This window comes from Bison bison, unplaced genomic scaffold (genome assembly GCF_000754665.1).
Source record: "Bison bison bison isolate TAMUID 2011002044 unplaced genomic scaffold, Bison_UMD1.0 scf7180017864124, whole genome shotgun sequence".
Lineage (NCBI taxonomy): Eukaryota > Metazoa > Chordata > Mammalia > Artiodactyla > Bovidae > Bison > Bison bison.
In genome coordinates this window covers 234252-253219 of record NW_011494696.1, presented here as the reverse complement: position 1 = coordinate 253219, position 18968 = coordinate 234252, and positions in this window count along the sequence as shown.

Genomic DNA, 18968 nt, shown 5'->3' with positions numbered 1-18968 from the left:
ATCCCAAAGAAAGCCAATGCCAAAGAATGCTCAAACTACCGCACAATTGCACTCATCTCACATGCTAGTAAAGTAATGCTCAAAATTCTCCAAGCCAGGCTTCAGAAATATGTGAACCATAAACTTCCATATGTTCAAGGTAGTATTAGAAAAGGCAGAGGAACAAGAGATCAAATTGCCAACATCCACTGGATCATTGGAAAAGAAAGAGAGTTTCAGAAAAACATCTATTTCTGTTTTATTGACTATGCCAAAGCCTTTAACTGTGTGGATCACTGGAAACTGTGGAAAATTCTGAAAGAGATGGGAATACCAGACCACCTGACCTGCCTCTTGAGAAACCTATACGCAGGTCAGGAAGCAACAGTTAGAACTGGACATGGAAAAACAGGCTGCTTCCAAATAGGAAAAAGAGTACATCAAGGCTGTATATTGTCACCCTGCTTATTTAACTTATATGCAGAGTACATCATGACAAATGCTGGGCTCGAAGAAGCACAAGCTGGAATTAAGATTGCTGGGAGAAATATCCATAACCTCAGATATGCAGATGACACCACCCTTATGGCAGAAAGTGAAGAGGAACTAAAAAGCCTCTTGATGAAAGTGAAAGAGGAGAGTTAAAAAAGTTGGCTTAAAGCTCAACATGCAGAAAACTAAGATCATGGCATCTGGTCCCATCACTTCATGGGGGATAGATGGGGAAACAGTGGAAACTGTCAGGCTTTATTTCTTTGGGCTCCAAAATCACTGCAGATGTTGATTGCAGCCATGAAATTAAAAGACACTTACTCCTTGGAAGGAAAGTTATGACCAACCTAGATAGCATATTCAAAAGCAGAGACATTACTTTGCCAACAAAGGTCTGTCTAGTCAAGGCTATGGTTTTTCCAGTGGTCATGTATGGATGTGAGAGTTGGACTGTGAAGAAAGCTGAGCACCGAAGAATTGATGGTTTTGAACTGTGGTGTTGGAGAAGACTCTTGAGAGTCCTTTTGGTTGCAAGGAGATCCAACCAGTCCATTCTGAAGGAGATCAGCCCTGGGTGTTGTTTGGAAGGACTGATGTTAAAGCTGAAACTCCAATACTTAGGCCACCTGATGCAAAGAGTTGACTCACTGGAAAAGGCCCTGATTCTGGGAGGGCTTGGGGGCAGGAGGAGAAGGGGATGGCAGAGGATGAGACGGCTGGGTGGCATCACCGACTCGATGGACATGAGTTTGAGTAAACTCTGGGAGTTGGTGATGGACAGGGAGGCCTGGTGTGCTGCAATTCATGGGGTCACAAAGAGTCAGACACGACTGAGCAACTGAACTGACTGACTGACTGGAAGCATAAGGAATGCACACATTTTTAGAGAGAATGAACTGGGCAGACCCCTCCTTGGTTTTCCCTTCTTTAGTGCCATCTGCAGGTGAGGGAGGGCCTGGGTAGAGAGGAAGCCACAAGTGGGACTGCAGGGATATTTGCAAGAGAAGGGAGGAGGAATTCAGAACCCAGTAATGAGGAGGTAAGCATCTTGCTCAGGATCCAGGAGGGAAGGAAGAAGCACTGGGAAAAGAATAGTGACTACCTGAGGGCCAGACATATCTGAGTCTTCTGTTTAAACTTGGAGGTCACATCCTTCGTGCTGAAATTCCTGCTCCAGATGTGAAGGGGTGAGAGCTGTACTCACTCCTAATGAGTCACAGGGAGATGGACAGCCTCCCCCAGGAGCTCTTTGATTCCACACTAATTGTGGGCATCATCCCAGGCCAGAGAGCAAATGTCAGGTCATCCAAAAGATGGCCTACTTTAAATAGTATTTAAAATACTACAAAATTTGTCTAAGAGTCATGGCATATCTTGTGCCCAGAGTTTTTTAGCAGAGATGATTCATCAGCTTAATTTGGGTTTCTGCTGAGGAATTTACAAACTTCCCCATGGATAACTTCTGACTTATAACTACCTGATCTCATCCCATGGAACCCAAGTGGTGGAATGTTCCAGTGGGCAATGGCTCTAAGGTCTTCAGTGTCACAGCACTGTGTGCCATGTCGTCTACTACTCCCAGTCCTAAGCCCAAGATCCATGGACATCACCTGGCAGTTATGGCCCCCTGCCACCAGAGGCAGACTCAGCAACCTCAGAAACACACACCTCTGAGCCACTTGTCCACTGATTGGCACTGAGCTTCAGTCTGGAACAAGTGTTCTGGACCAAGTCCAGTCTCCGTCATCCAGCATATGGCAAACTGAACCCTGGGGTGTATGACTCACTTTAAGCTGCAGGTAGATTAGTGAAGACTTGGGACCCAGGAACTCTGGTTCTCAGGCTAAGAGACTTCCAGGAAAGGAAAGATGAGAGAAAGCTCTATTGTATCCATGCTGGGCAACTTCTTAGACGTCTGCAGGCACTAGAGTGGAAGTTCCTTTCCCGTTGCCCGTCAAGTCTGGTTCTGATTTTATCATCAGACCTGCTTTCTTGTAGCAGCAGGAAAACAATATTGAGGACTGTTTCTTCTGGGTTCCAGGCACAGTCGGGGAGCCCCAGCTGTATTGACCCCAGGAGGCAGTTGTGCAGGTGGTGACTGACTCATTCCCAAGCCAGCATCCCCAAAGTTCCCACTCCTCATTCACACAACACAGAAACTTGGGTGACTGGATAACATGGACCTGCATCACTGTGAGAAGCATTCTCTTCTCAGCCTCTGGCAACCTAGATACAGTGTCTTACTCTTTCCTCAGTGAACCCCTGGCTGAGGGGTCTGAGACTAGCCTGGATGCAAGGGATGTGTTCCCTCTTTAACGCTTAAAATAGGCCTTGGAGTTTCAAAGGCTTTGAGAGGTTTATAAACACATTTAAGTTCTTTAGGGACTTTGCTTTATGAATCTCGTTGGAGAAAAAGGACAGAAACTCAGGACAAGGCTGGACATCTCTGGATCCCAGCTGATTGTCAGTTGAGTTCCAGACACCAGGCTTCAGAGTCAGGTGTTGATGTTATTCACAAGCCACCTTTGAAGAAGCAAAAGAGGAAAGAGATTTTGAGCAGAGAGCAGTGTGGCCAAAGGGTCATGGGAATCACATGGGGTGAGATGAAACAAGAGTGATTACTTGTTTCTTTGCTCTATCAGCTCCTTGGAGTTTCTACCCCTGAGGACAAGTACATAGAGATAGTTAGAGGTATTGGTGGTGCCCCTGCACCTGATGCTCCAGGTGATAACCAGTTTTTGTACACATTCCTAATACCAGAGCCTATTCAGCCTTGTGAGAGCCCCAGGCCTCCCTTCTTGGGGAGGCTGACATGGCTCATTGCTGTTAACTCACAACTGAAGTATGTGATGAGGTCATGTTGGTTGACCTGTAGACCAAGTTCCAAGCATGGAAGGAAGGATGGCAGTGGAAGGGTAGCCATTTATAAAGCTTGGTTACCTTGGTCCTTATCAGTGTCTACTTCTCACATCTAGAATGTTTTTCTCCAAGCTTTTTGCATGGCTGAGGCCTTCTCAACATTTAGCATCATCTCAAATAAGTCTCTCTCAGGCTAACTTTCCCTGGCCGCTGCACTCTCACAAGCACAGACCCTGATCCAAAAAGTGCCTATAGACACTTCCCTCCATCAGTACCATAATTATAGTTACCAAAGTGGAGAGGTGGGAGAGGGATAAATTGAGAGTTTGAGATTAATATCTGTATACTACTTTATTTAATAGATAATCAACAAAGACCTACTTTACAGCACAGGAATTCTGCTCAGTAGTCTGTAATAACTTGTATGGGAAAAGAACCTAAGAAAGAATGGATACATGTTTATCTATAAGGGAATTAATTTCCCATACAACTAATATTAATACAATCATGTAAATAAACTGCTCATATAATAAATTAAAAGCTATATTTAGGGCAGCGGTCCTAAGATGGCAGAGGAATAGGACGGGGAGACCACTCCCCCCCCCCAAATTTATCAAAAGAACATTTGAATGCTGAGCAAATTCCACAAAACAACTTCTGAACGCTGGCAGAGGACAGCAGACACTGCCAGAAAGGCAGCCCATTGTCTTTGAAAGGAGATAGGACAAAGGATAAAAGATAAAAAGAGAGACAAAAGTGTTAGGGACAGAGATCGGTCCTGGGGTGGGGGTGGGGAGTCATAAAAGAGGAGAGGTATCCAAACACCAGGAAATCCTCTCACTGGCGGGTCTGTGGGGAGTTTTGGAATCTCAGTGGGCATCATCATCAGGAGGTAAAATAAATAAATAAAACCACAGATTATGTGCCTAATGGCAACTCCCAGCAGAGAAGTAGCCCAGACACTTGGGTCCACCACCAGCAAGCAGGGGATGAACAGGGAGGCAGGGGCTGCATTGTTTATGGTAAGGACCAGGCCTGAATGCCCTGAGGGCAATCTGAGGGAGCTAATGTGAGATAGCAACTCAAACTGTGGGTTAGCCAGAGAGAGAGAAAAAAAAGAGAGAGAGAGAGAGAGAGAGAGAACTTTCTCGTGTAAAGCCCTAACCTAAGGCACTGCCGGGCCCACTCACAGAACAAGGGACTGAAGGAATACCATAGGAGAGCTAGCTGGCTGCAGAACAGCCCATACCCTGTCAGAGACAGGGAGGCAGGCGGGCCACAGCCAGAGCTGGAAAGGGGCAATCTTGGCCCCAGAGACGGCATCCTCTACCAAACTGTGAGCAGGCTCCCAGTTGCTAACCAAGTCTTCCTGGGATCCTGGACTATTGACATCTGCCTGGAGGTTTGCAGCCAGAGATCAGCTCCCCAGAAGAGACACATGTCACACCTGAAACGGCGCTCCCGCTGTGCACCCAGGAAACCAAGCGGCTGGGACCAGGGAGGTGATAAGATGCACTGCCCACCTGGGAGAGTGTGCTCACCAAGCACCTGGTCACCTGAGCTGCTCGGACCTGGGAAGAGCACAAAATGTAGGCCCAACTGAGTCTGCACCTTTGTGGAGTACCCGAGAACATGAATCTGAGTGGCTTAGACCAGGGAAATGCATGCAACCCAGGGACCGCTTTAGACAGTTCCCCTGCAGAGCAACCTGGAGACTGAGCAGTGTAGACTGGGAAAGCACATGCACCGTGAGTGGGGGCAAACTCAACGTGGCCAAGACACTGTGAGCACTCCCCACTCATGCCAGTGATACTTGTTTGCAGTGTTCCTTCCTCCCCACAGCACGACTGAACAAGTGAGCCTAAATAAGTGATCACCTTCACCCCCTTGTGTCAGGGTAGAAATTAGACACTGAAGAGACTTGCAAATAGAAGAAGCCAAAATAAACAGAGGGAACTGCTTTGGAAGTGACAGGTGCAAGAGATTAAAACCTTGTAGTTAGCATCGACTACATTGGAAGGGGCCTATAGATCTTGAGAAGTATAGCTGAAACAAGGAACTATGTGAAATTGAACTGACCTCACACTGCCCGCAACAGCTCCAGAGAAATTCCTAGATATATTTTTACTATTATCATTCAAAATTTTTTTCTTATTTTTTTATTTTTAAGTCCTCTATTACTCCTTTAATTTTCATTTTTATAACCTACTATTACATTGCAAAAAAAGACCCTATTTTTAAAGCAAACTTCCTATATAGTTATAATTTTTGTGAATTTGTTTTTTTTTTTTTTAATTGTACTTTTGAGAGTCTAACCTCTACTCTAGATTTTTAATCTTTGCTTTTTGGTATTTGTAATCAATTTTTTACCTTTAAGAATCAAGTCTTCAGTGCACATTTTTACTTAGGGGTGTGATTACTGGCTTGATTGCCCTCTCCCCCTTTTGAATCTCCTTTTTCTCCCCTAGGTCACCTCTATCTCTTCCCTCCCCCTTCCCTTCTCTACCCAAATCTGTGAATCTCTTTGGGTATTCTGGGCTGTGCAAGAACATTTAGGGAACTGATTACTGGCTAGATCTGTCTCTCTCCTTTTGACACCCTCTCTTCTCCTCCTGGTCTCTTCCATCTCCTTCCTCCCCCTTCTCTTCTCTATGTAACTCCATGAACCGCTCTGGGTGTCCAGGCTGTGGAGAGCACATAGGGATTCGATTACTGGCTAGATTATTCTTTCTCTTTTGATTCCCCCTTTTCTCCTCCTGGTCACCTCTATCTACCTCCTCCCTCTTTTCTTCTCCATGTAACTCAGTGAATTTTTCTGGGTGTCCCTCAATGTGGAGAATCCTTTATCCATTAACCTAGATGTTTTATCATCAGTGCTGTATGGATGGAGAAGTCTTGAGGTTACTGTAAGAATAAGACTGAAAACTAGAGGCACGAGGCCTAAGTCCAAAACCTGACAACACCAGAGAACCCCTGACTACAGGGAACATTACATGATAAGAGCTCATCCAAAAGCCTTCATACCTACACTGAAACCAAGCTCCACCCAAGAGCCAACAAGTTCCAGAGCAAGACATACCATGCAAATGCTCCAGCAATGCAGGAACATAGACCTGAGATTTAATATACAGGCTGTCTAAGTCACACCAAACCCACAGACATCTCAGAACTCACTACTGGACACTGCAGTGCACACCAGAGAGAAGAAATCCAGCTCCACCCACCAGAACACCGATGCAAGCTTCCCTAATCAGGAAAACTTGACAAGCCACTTGTCCAACCCCACACACAGGAAGGAACATCCACAATTAAGAGAAAGCACAAACTGCCAGAATACATAAAGGCCACCCCAAGCACAGCAACCTAAACAAGATGAAAAGGCAGAGAAATATTCAGCAGGTAAAGGAACATGATAAATGCCCACCAAACCAAACAAAGGAGGAGGAGATAGGGAGTCCATCTGAAAAAGAATTCAGAATAATGATAGTAAAAATGATCCAAAATCTTGAAAACAAAATGGAGTTACAGATAAAAAAAAAAAAAAATGGAGTTACAGATAAATAGCCTGGAGACAAGGATTGAGAAGATGCAAGAAATGATAAACAAGCACTTAGAAGAAACAAAAAGAGTCAATTAATAATGAATAATGCAATACATGAGATAAAAAGCACTCTGGAGGGAACCAACAGTAGAATAACTAAGCAGAAGATAGGATAAGTGCAGTAGAAGATAGAATGGTAGAAATAAATGAAGCAGAGAGGAAAAAAGAAAAAAAGAATGAAAAGAAATGAGGAGAACCTCAGGGACCTCTGGGACAATGTCAAACACCCTAACATTCTCATCATAAGAGTCCAAGAAGAAGAAGACAAAAAGAAAGGCCATGAGAAAATACCAGAGGAGATAATAGTTGAAAAATTCCCTAAAATGGGAAAAGAAATAGTCACCCAAGTCCAAGAAACCCAGAGAGTCCCAAACAGGATAAACCCAAGGCAAAACACCCCAAGACACATATTAATCAAATTAACAAAGATCAAACACAAAGAACAAATATTAAAAGCAGCAAGGGAAAAACAACAAATAACACAAGGGGATTCCCATAAGGATAGCAGCTGATCTCTTAGTAGAAACTCTTCATGCCAGAAGGGAATGGCAGAACATACTAAAAATGATGAAAGAGAAAAAACCTTCAACCCAGATTACTGTACCCAGCAAGGATCTCATTCAAATATGAAGGAGAAATCAAAAGCTTTACAAACAAGCAAAAGCTGAGAGAATTCAGCACCACCAAACCAGATCTTTGGCAAATGCTAAAGGATCTTCTCTAGACAGGAAACACAGAAAAGGTGTATAAACTCGAACCCAAAACAAAGGGATCATACTTATCAATAATTAACTAAAATGTAAATGGGTTGAATGCCCCAACCAAAAGACAAAGACTGGCTGAATGGATACAAAAACAAGACCCCTATATATGCTGTCTACAAGAGACCCACCTCAAAAGAAGGGACACATACAGACTGGGAGTGAAGGGATAGAAAAAGATATTTCCATACAAGTAGAGACCAAAAGAAAGCAGGAGTAGCAATACTCATATCATATAAAACAGACTTTGAAATAAACTCTGTGAAAAGAGACAAAGAAGAACACTACATAGTGATCAAAGGATCAATCTAAGAACAAGATATAATAATTATAAATATATATGCACCCCAAATAGGAGCACCATTATATGTAAAGCAAATGCTAACAAGTATGAAAGGGGAAATTAACAATAACACAATAATAGTGGGGGACTTTAATACCCCACTCACAACTATGGATAGATCAACTAAACAGAAAATTAGCATGGAAACACAAACTTTAAATGATACCATGGATCAGTTATACCTAATTGATATCTATAGGACATTTCACACAAAAACAATGAATTTCACCTTTTTCTCAAGTACACACGGAACCTTCTCCAGGATAGATCACATCCTGGGGCATAAATCTAGCTTTGGTAAATTCAAAAAAATTGAAATCATTCCGAGCATCTTTTCTGACCACAATGCAGTAAGATTAGATGCCAACACAGGGAAAATGACTATTAAAAATTCCAACATATGGAGGCTGAACAACACGCTGCTGAATAACCAAGAAATCACAGAAGAAATCAAAAAGGAAATCAAAATATGCATAGAAATGAATGAAAATGAAAACACAACAACCCAAAACCTGTGGGACACAGTAAAAGCAGTACTAAGGGGAAGGTTCATAGGAAAACAGGCTTACCTCAAGAAACAAGGAAAAAGTCAAATAAATGACATAACTCTATACCTAAAGCAACTGGAAAAGGAAGAAATGAAGAACCCCAGGGTTAGCAGAAGAAAAGAAATCATAAAAATTAGGGCAGAAGTAAATGCAAAAGAAACAAAGGAGACCATAGCAAAAATCAACAAAGCTAAAAGCTGGTTCCTTGAGAAGATAAATAAAATTGGTAAACCATTAGCCAGACTCATCAAGAAAGAACGGGAGAAGAATCAAATCAACAAAATTAGAAATGAAAATGGAGAAATCATAACAGACAACAGAGAAATACAAAGGACCATAAAATACTACTATCAGCAACTATATGCCAATAAAATGGACAACTTGGAAGAAATGGACAAATTCCTAGAAGAGCATAACTTTCCAAAAATTAACCAGGAAGAAATAGAAGATCTTAACAGACCCATCACAAGCACGGAAATTGAAACTGTAATCAGAAATCTTCCAGCAAACAAAAGCTCAGGACCAGACAGCTTCACAGCTGAATTCTACCAAAAATTTAGAGAAGAGCTAATACCTATCTTACTCAAACTTTTCCAGAAAATTGCAGAGGAAGGTAAACTTCCAAACTTATTCTATGAGGCCACCATCACCCTAATACCAAAACCTGACAAAGATGCCACAAAAAAGAAAACTACAGGCCAATATCACTGATGAACAGAAATGCAAAAATCCTTAACAAAATTCTAGCAATCAGAATCCAACAACATATTAGAAAGATCATACATCATGACCAAGTGGGCTTTATCCCAGGGATGCAAGGATTCTTTAATATCTGCAAATAAATCAATGTGATACACCACATTAACAAACTGAAAGATGAAACCATATGATTATCTCAGTAGATGCAGAGAAAGCCTTTGACAAAATTCAATATCCATTTATAATAAATACCCTACAGAAAGCAGGAATAGAAGGAACATACCTCAACATAATAAAAGCTATATATGAGAAACCCATAACAAACATTATCCTCAATGGTGAATAATTGAAAGCATTTTCCCTAAAGTCAGGAACAAGACAAGGGTACCCACTTTCACCACTACTATTTAACATAGTTTTGGAAGTTTTAACCACAGCAATCAGAGCATAAAAAGAAATAAAAGTAATCCAGATTGGAAAATAAGAAGTAGAACTCTCACTGTTTGCAGATGACATGATCCTCTATCTAGAAAAACCTAAAGACACCACCAGAAAATTACTAGAGCTATTCAATGAATATAGTAAAGTTGTAGGATATAAAATTAACACACAGAAATCCCTTGCATTCCTATAGACTAACAATGAGAAAACAGAAAGAGAAATTAAGGAAACAATCCCATTCGCCATTGCAATGAAAAGAATAAAATACTTAGGAATACATCTATGTAAAGAAACAAAAGACCTATATATAGAAAACTATAAAACACTGATGAAAGAAATCAAAGAGGACACTAATAGATGGAGAAATATACCATGTTCATGGATTGGAAGAATCAATATAGTGAAAATGAGTATACTAACCAAAGCAATCTATAGATTCAACGCAATCCCTATCAAGCTAACAACAGTATTTTTCACAGAACTAAAACAAATAATTTCACAATTTGTATGGAAATACAAAAAACCTTGAATAGCCAAAGCAATTGTGAGAAAGAAGAATGGAATGGGAGGAATCAACCTGCCTAACTTCAGGCTCTACTACAAAGCCACGGTCATCAAGGCAACATGGTACTGGCACAAAGACAGAAATATAGATCAATGGAACAAAATAGAAAGCCCAGAGATAAATCCACACACCTATGGAAACCTTATCTTAGACAAAGGAGGCAAGAATATACAATGGAGAAAAGACAATCTCTTTAACAAGTGGTGCTGGGAAAACTGGTCAACCACTTGTAAAAGAATGAAACCAGAACACTTTCTAACACCATACACAAAAACAAACTCAAAATGGATTAAAGATCTAAACATAAGACCAGAAACTGTAAAACTCCTAGGGGAAAACATAGGCAAAACACTCTCCAACATAAATCACAGCAGGATCCTCTCTGACCCACCTCCCAGAGTAATGGAAACAAAAGCAAAAATAAATAAATGGGAACTAATTAAACTTAAAAGCTTTTTAACAACGAAGGAAGTTATAAGCAAAGTGAACAGACAGCCTTCAGAATGGGAGAAAATAATAGCAAATGAAGCAACTGACAAAGAATTAATCTCAAAAGTATACAAGCAACTTCTGCAGCTCAATTCCAGAAAAATAAATGACCGAATCAAAAAGTGGGCCAAAGAACTAAATAGACATTTCTCCAAAGAAGACATACAGATGGCTAACAAACACATGAAAAGATGCTCAACATCACTCCTTATCAGAGAAATGCAAATCAACACCACAATGAGGTACCATCTCATGCCAGTCGGAATGGCTGCTATCCAAAAGTCTACAAACAATAAATGCTGGAGAGGGTGTGGAGAAAAGGGAATCATCTTATATTGTTGGTGGGAATGCAAACTAGTACAGCCACTATGGAAAACAATGTGGAGATTCCTTAAAAAACTGGAAATAGAACTGCCTTATGACCCAGCAATCCCACTGCTGGGCATACACACTGAGGAAACCAGAATTGGAAGAGACATGTGTACCCCAATATTCACTGAAGCACTGTTTATAATAGCCAGGTCATGGAAGCAACCTAGATGTGCATGTCAGATGAATGGATAAGAAAGCTGTGGTAGATATACACAATGGAGTATTACTCAGCCATTAAAAAGAATACATTTGAATCAGTTCTAATGAGGTGGATGAAACTGGAGCCTATTATACAGAGTGAAGTAAGCCAGAAAGAAAAACACCAATACAGTATACTAAGACATATATATGGAATTTAGAAAGATGGTAATGATAACCCTATATGCGAGATAGCAAAAGAGACACAGATGTATAGAACAGTCTTTTGGAATCCGTGGGAGAAGACGAGGGTGGGATGATCTGAGAGAATAGTACTGAAACATGTATATTATCATATATGAAACAGATCACCAGTCCATGTTCGATGCATGAGACAGGGTGCTCAGAGCTGGTGCACTGGGATGACCCTGAGAAATGGGATAGGGAGGGAGGTGGGAGGGGGTTCAGGATGGGGAACAGATGCATACCCATGGGTGATTCATGTAAATGTAAGGCAAAAACAATTACAATACTTTAAAGTAATTAGTCTCCAATTAAAATAAATAAAAAATAAAATCTAAATTAAAAAAAAAAGGTTACGTCTAGAGACCAATGGGTTTCTTTAGATTCACACAATTACAGATATTTTGCTGGAGATGGCAGAGTGGGTGCAGAAATCTTGACATTATCTGAGGTTGCATTTTCCTGAGCTTTGTTGTCCTTTTGCTTCTCGTGTCTCCTATGATTTGTCTTTGGAGGATCTAATACAAGGGCTTGGAGACACCAGCTGGGTGTTCGTTGAAGGATGAGAGGGAGGTGCTAGTGGGAGAGTAAAATCCCAGCTCCCTAGCCTTGGGTTGGGGCATGTTTGAGGCACAACTTATGTCCCAAGTTCCCTGTGAAAACAGGCTGTAGCTTCCCTCTCCATGACTTGCATGAAATCAGACCCAGACTGCTTTCATCCATTTTCATGTCCTGCTTCCCCTGAGACCTCATTGGTTTCTCTGGGAGAATTTTTTTTTTTTTTTTTTTAATTTGGCTGCATTAGGTCTTCATTGCTACTCAGGGCTTCTCTATTTGCAGTGAGGAGGGGCTACTCTGTAATGGCAGTGCAGTGGCTTTTCAATCCTGTGCTTCTCTTGATGCAGATCACAGGCTTTAGGGCATTCAGGATCAGTAGTTGTGGCTCACCAGCTTAGTCGCCCTGGGGCATTTGCAATCTTCCCAAACCAGGTCTCAAATGCATATTTTAAGCACTGGATCAAAAAGGAAAAACCTCTGAAAAAAATTGAAAATAAATCACTTTTACATGAAACTTGGCACCATGGCCTATTTATGAAGAGACTGATATAAGATTGTCCCTTAATTCTGGCAATCTCCAGAGATCAGGACTGATTTAGGTTCCCCTCCCAAGTGTCTCTACAGCATCTTGAAGCTGTCCATGCCATATGGCTTTGTATTTGCTTTGTAATTTCTGAAACCCACCCTAGACCACAGCTTCCAGAGGGCAGGGCTGTCACTTGACTCACTTGTAGGTATACATCAGTAGATCTTGTCTCATTATACCAGACTCTAATGTCAAAACAAGGCTAATACAAAGATCAATTATTCTATTATGAGTGCTAGGTTACAGGTTCAACTACTGTAATCAAATTCTAAATAACATTGTCTTAAATACAATAAAATTTCAATTTGCTTTCATATAATGTTAGTGCAGGTCTCTCCCCATAGATGGAGACCCACTTCTTTCTTATCACATCTTCCACCTCTGCTACTTACCTCTGGTTTAATATGGCTGCTCCAGCTCCTGTCATTACATGTGCATTCCAGTTAGTGGGACAGAAAATAATACTTCCATTTGGAAGTGACATATCACCTCTACTCAAATTCCACTGGCTGAAGTATCTTCCATGGCCATGGCAAACCTGGGGGTGGTGGGTCCACAGAAGGGCAGGGGAATGTGATCCTACTACAGAACATTCATGATGCGTAACAAGGGCCACCACCCTTCATTCATGTCCCTGTAATTCATTCTTCTTTGGTTCTCCCCACCCAGCTCTCAGCCTGTTTTGGCCTGAAGATATGGATATGGATGAGGTTATAAGATTGGACATGGCCCAGGCTGTACAAATATGGAGAAAACAAGAGAGCAAAGAAGATAAGAAAGTATAAAAATTCAAAATCTATAGAAAGCATGCTTTACTCATAATTTTGCAGTTATACAATTTAGATATACCTGTGGTTTATGAGTCAATTTATAAAATAAAAAATAAGAGAAATGTAAAATATAAATATATTCACTAAACCCAACAAAATAATAAGGCTATATAATATTAATCACATAGTAGTATCAGGATTAAGTTTGGATGCACATTGCTAAAAACTAAAACAACCATAACTTTAGCAAGATAAACTTGATTTTTCTCTCCCACTGAAACAAAGCTGGAGGTGGGCCAGCCAGAGCTTGGGTGGTATCCATCTTCAAGGTTACATGATTGTCCAATACAACTGCAGGAGTTCCAGCCATCACAACTAAAATCCAGGCAACAGTTAGGGAGAAGAGGGGAAAGGAGAGAGTCTCTTCTCTTAGCTAAATCAGCTCCTTGAAAGCAGTCTTCCAAGAAATCACTCTTGAGATGTGCTTGCATCTCAAAGTCACCAGTCATGACTAAGAACATGGGTGGGTAATAAATGCAGTCCTGTGGCTACTGTGCTCATGGCTATATAACAAACTATTTTCAATTTTGAAAGAGAAGCAGAGAATAGATCATTTTGTAGGCATCCTGCAGTGCCTACCTTAAAGAACAGACCTTTTCTGAATGGTTTAGGCTGAACGGCTGGGCACACTGTGGGAGCCAGGAGGAAGAAGCAGCAATGAGAAACAGCTAGATGGATCTGAACTGTGCTCCAGAAAAAAGAGGCAGACTGGTCAGTAGTTCAGTCTAAGGACTGAAGTGAGGATTATACATACCACATGGCCCAGTTTGGTTTGAAAACTGCTTTTCCAATTCAGGTCCCAAATTTCTCTCAATTCTTCAGCTTCTAAATACCTTGTCTTTGTTACCTAACATCCTGACCTAACTGTCTCACCTTCCTTATTTCTTTTCACATCACTTCTCCATCCAGTCAGCAGCATTACAAGATCCAGTACTGGGGAGTTAGCAACACTTTCTAGAAGTGGGTAGAAACACAATGACTATTTCTACTTTAGTATTTGTTTGTCCTGTCAAGGTTGTTTGAAAGGACTGAGATGGCTAGAATTATGGAGATCTCACGTTTCCTCTAAAATCCCAACCAAGAATGTGACTTCCTTGGACCTAGAGGGGATGCATTCACTTTTGGATCCACAGGTCTTAGCAGAACAGTAAGTCCCCTTGTATATAAACAAGTTACATTTCAAAAGGGTGTTCAAAAATCCCAATTTCTTCATAAGTCCAGCAAAGTTACTTAGGTAGCCAGCTAAGACAATTGGCTATATATATTACTGTAGTTTAATAGCTTTATGATATTTTTTACACAAATAATACATAAAACAAATGTAAGCAATAAAATAAACATTTTTAATCTTGCAGTACCTGGATAGGGCATGGCAACCCACTCCAGTATTCTTGTCTGGAGAATACCCATGGCAAGAGGAGCCTGGCTGACTACAGTCCATGTATTGCCAAAGTTGGACACAGCAGAGCAACTAAGCACACTTATAAAAATAGAATAGTAGTACCACTATATTACCACTGCATTTATGCTTCCTTTCAGACAGTGTAGGCTTGAAATAAAAATACTGCACTATTGTACTCCATACAGTTCTGTACAGTAAAGTACACAAAAGCACACCCAATTGTCTGGGATGAGCCCAAGACAATATGTGTCAGATCTGTGAACTAACTGATATGATTGCACATGCAAATGCACTTTTACATGTGTAAAAATTTTCAACTTGAAGGTTTGTATGTAAAAGACTTGCTACACAGGTGTTCAGTGAATGTATCTAGTGAAGGAACAAGAGAGGAGAGTAAGGTGCTGCCTGTTCTTTCCCTTTTTGCGTGTTTTATGGCCACTCTGCATAGGAATTGCATTGAGCATAATTGAGGCCCAGTGTATGGGAATATGGCTGCAAGTGACAGAGGACCAGGATCCCAGAAGGTGGGACAAGAGCCATGGTTGGTTGAAAAGAGCCAGAAGTACAAAAGAGGAGGAAACAATTTTTCACCGGTGTATGTGAAAGACTCGGCAAATATCCAGATTTGTTTGTTATGATTGAGCTGTGTTTTTACCAATTGATTTTCCCGTCATTTTGGATATTTTCTTGCTTTTTTGCACATCTGGAATTTTTTTCTTTTTAAATTTATATATCATAATTAGAGGATAATTACTTTATAATAATGTGAAGGAACTAGGACAAATACTTTCACAATTTATATGGAAATTTTAAATTGGATTTGGATGTGGTCATTTTTACCCTTTGGATGCTGGATGCTTTTTAATTATTATAAATTGTTCCTGGCCCTGTTTCAAACACTGTTAATTTCTTGTAAACTGTTGTACTTTTTGAAGGCTTGCTATTCAGTTTTTTAAGCTTAGATGAGACCAGCCTTTAGATGAGGTTTATTATTCCCTACTAGCAAGCAATAACTAGCAATATTGTCTTTAAGGCCCTACTGATGTCATGGTAATTATTCATATTTTCCACTCTGGTGGGTGAGGACACAATTAGACTTGGCTCATTTTGAGGCTCAGGGATTGTTCCCTATAATTCTGACCAGTACTATCAACTCTCCACTGAAAACTGGAGGGCTATCATCTGTACCTTCCCACAGTTCTACCTGTGTGGCTTTCTCTTGAGAACTCTTAACTATCTAGACTCTCAAATATCTATTCTTGAGGAGACTGTTTGTCCCTGCCTAGATGCCCCCTCCTTGTATGTGTTGGAAACTATTTCTAGAGTTGGGGCAATTATAAAACTCACCTTGCTTGCTCCTGGCCACCCCCCAGGAATCCATTCTCTGCTGCCAGATGTTTGATGTAAAAAACTACTCTTTCATTTATCTTGTCTATTTTGTAGTTGTTTGAGACAGAGTGATAAATGTGTCCTTTGCTTCTCTATGTCTACCAAAATGGAGGTCCCCTGAAATCAGAACTCACTGAATGCTTTGTGAAAGCTAGGCACAGATTTCTGTATATGGGTGCAAACTTGACTGGGATAGGTGTTGGGGCCTTGGGGAGCCTCGTCTTGGAGAATGGAGAAACATGCCAATTACAAATAGTATTTGTTATGTCATATGTTCAATTCAGTTCAGTCGCTCAGTCATGTCTGACTCTTTGCAAACCCATGGACTGCATCACGCCAGGCCTTCCTGTCCTTCACCAACTCCTGGAGCCAGCTCAAACTCATGTCCATTGAGTTGGTGATGCCACCCAACCATCTCATACTCTATCGTCCTCTTCTCCTCCTGCCTTCAATCTTTCAAAGCAACAGGGTCTTTTCTAATGAGTCAGTTCTTCACATCAGTTGGCCAAAGTATTGGATCTTCAGGTTCAGCATCAGTCCTTCCAATGAATATTCAGGATTGATTTCCTTTAGGATTGACTGGTTGGATCTCCTTGCAGTCCAAGGGACTCTCAAGAGTCTTGTCCAACACCACAGTTCAAAACCATCAATTCTTCATTGCTCACCATTCTTTATGGTGCAACTGTCACATCCATACATGACAACTGGAAAAACCATAGCTTTGATTATACTGAGCATTTTCAGCAAAGTAATGTCTCTGCTTATGATACAGGATGCTTGGGGCTGGTGCATGAGGATGATCCAGAGGGATGGTATGGGGAGGGAGGTGGGAGGGGGGTTCAGGATGGGGAACATGTGTACACCCGTGGCAGAATCATGTTGATGTATGGCAACATCAATAAAATATTGTAAAGTAATTAGCCTCCAATTAAAATAAATCTATATTTAAAAAATGCTGCTAGGTTTGTCAGGGCTTTTCTTCAAATGAGCAAGCATCTTTTAATTTCATGGCTGTAGTAATCATCTGCAGTGGCTTTGAAGCCCCCCAAAATAAAGTCTCTCACTGTTTCCATTGTTTCTCCATGTATTTGCCATGAAGTGATGAGACTAAATGCCACGATCTTCATTTTCTGTATGTGCAGTTTAAGCCAGATGTTTCACTCTCCTCTTTCACTTTCATCAAAAGGCTATTTAGTTCCTCTTCACTTTCTGCCATGAGGGTGGTGTCATCTGCATATCTGAGGTTACTGACATTTCTCCTGGCAATCTTGATTCCAGTTTGTGCTTCATCCAGTTGGGCATTTCTCATGATGTACTCTGCATAGAAGGTAAATAAGCACGGTGACATTATACAGCCTTGAGATATGCCTTTCCTGATTTGGAACCAGTCTATTGTTCCATGTTCAGTTCTAACTGTTGCTTCTTGACCTGCATACAGATTTCTCAGAAGGCAGATAAGATGGTCTGCTATTTCCACAGTTTCCCACAGTTTGTTATGATCCACACAGTGAGGCTTTTGCATGGTCAGTAAAGCAGAAGTAGGTGTTTTTCTGAAATTCTTTTGCTTTTTCTATGGTCCAACAGATGTTGGCAATTTGATCTCTGGTTCTTCTGCCTTTTCTCAATCCAGCTTGAACATATGGAATTTCACAGTTCATGTACTGTTGAAGACTTGCTTGGAGAAATTACTTTGGTAGCAGGTGAGATGAGTGCAACTGTGTGGTAGCTGAACATTCTTTGAAATCACCTTTCTTTGGGATTGCAATGAAAACAACCTTTCCCATCCTGTGGCCACTGCTGAGTTTTTCACATTTGCTGGCACACTGAGTGCAGCACTTTAACAGCATCATCTTTTAGGATTTGAAATAGCTCAACTGCAATTCCATCACCTCCACTAGCTTTGCTCATAGTGATGCTTCTGAAGGCCCACTTGATTTGCATTTCAGGATGTCTAGCTCTAGGTGAGTGATCACACCATTGTGGTTATCTGGGTCAGTAATATCTTTTATGTACAGTTCTTCTATATATTTTTTCAACCTCTTCTTATTATCTTTTGCTTCTGTTAGGTCCATATAATTTTTGTCCTTTATTGTGCCCATCTTTGCATGAAATATTCCCCCCCACCCCATATGTAATTTTCTTGAAGAGATCTCTGGTCTTTCCCTTTGTGTTGTTTTCCTCTATTTCTTTGCACTGATCACTTAGGAAGGATTTTTTTTCTTGTAATCCCTCCTTGCTATTCTGTGGAAGTCTGCATTCAGATGGGTATGTCTTTTTTTTCTCCTTTGCCTTTTGTTTCTCTTCTTTTCTAAGTTATGTGTAAGGCCTCCTCAGACAATCATTTTGCCTTTTTGCATTTCTCTTTCTTGGGGATAGTCTTGATGTGGTAAGTACAGATTAAAAAATGAAGATCATTGCATACAGTTCCATTATTTCATGGAAAATACCTGTAGAAACAATGAAAACAGAGAGAGACTTTGTATTCCTGGGCTCCAAACTCACTGCAGACAGTGACTGCAACTGTGAAAAAAAAAAAAGACGCTTGCTCCTTGGAAGAAAAGCTATGAAAAACCTTGACAGCATACTAAAAAGCAGAGACATTACCGGCAAATATCTGTACAGTCAAAGCTATGGTTTTGAGAGAAGTTGTGACTGGATGTTAGAGCTGGACCA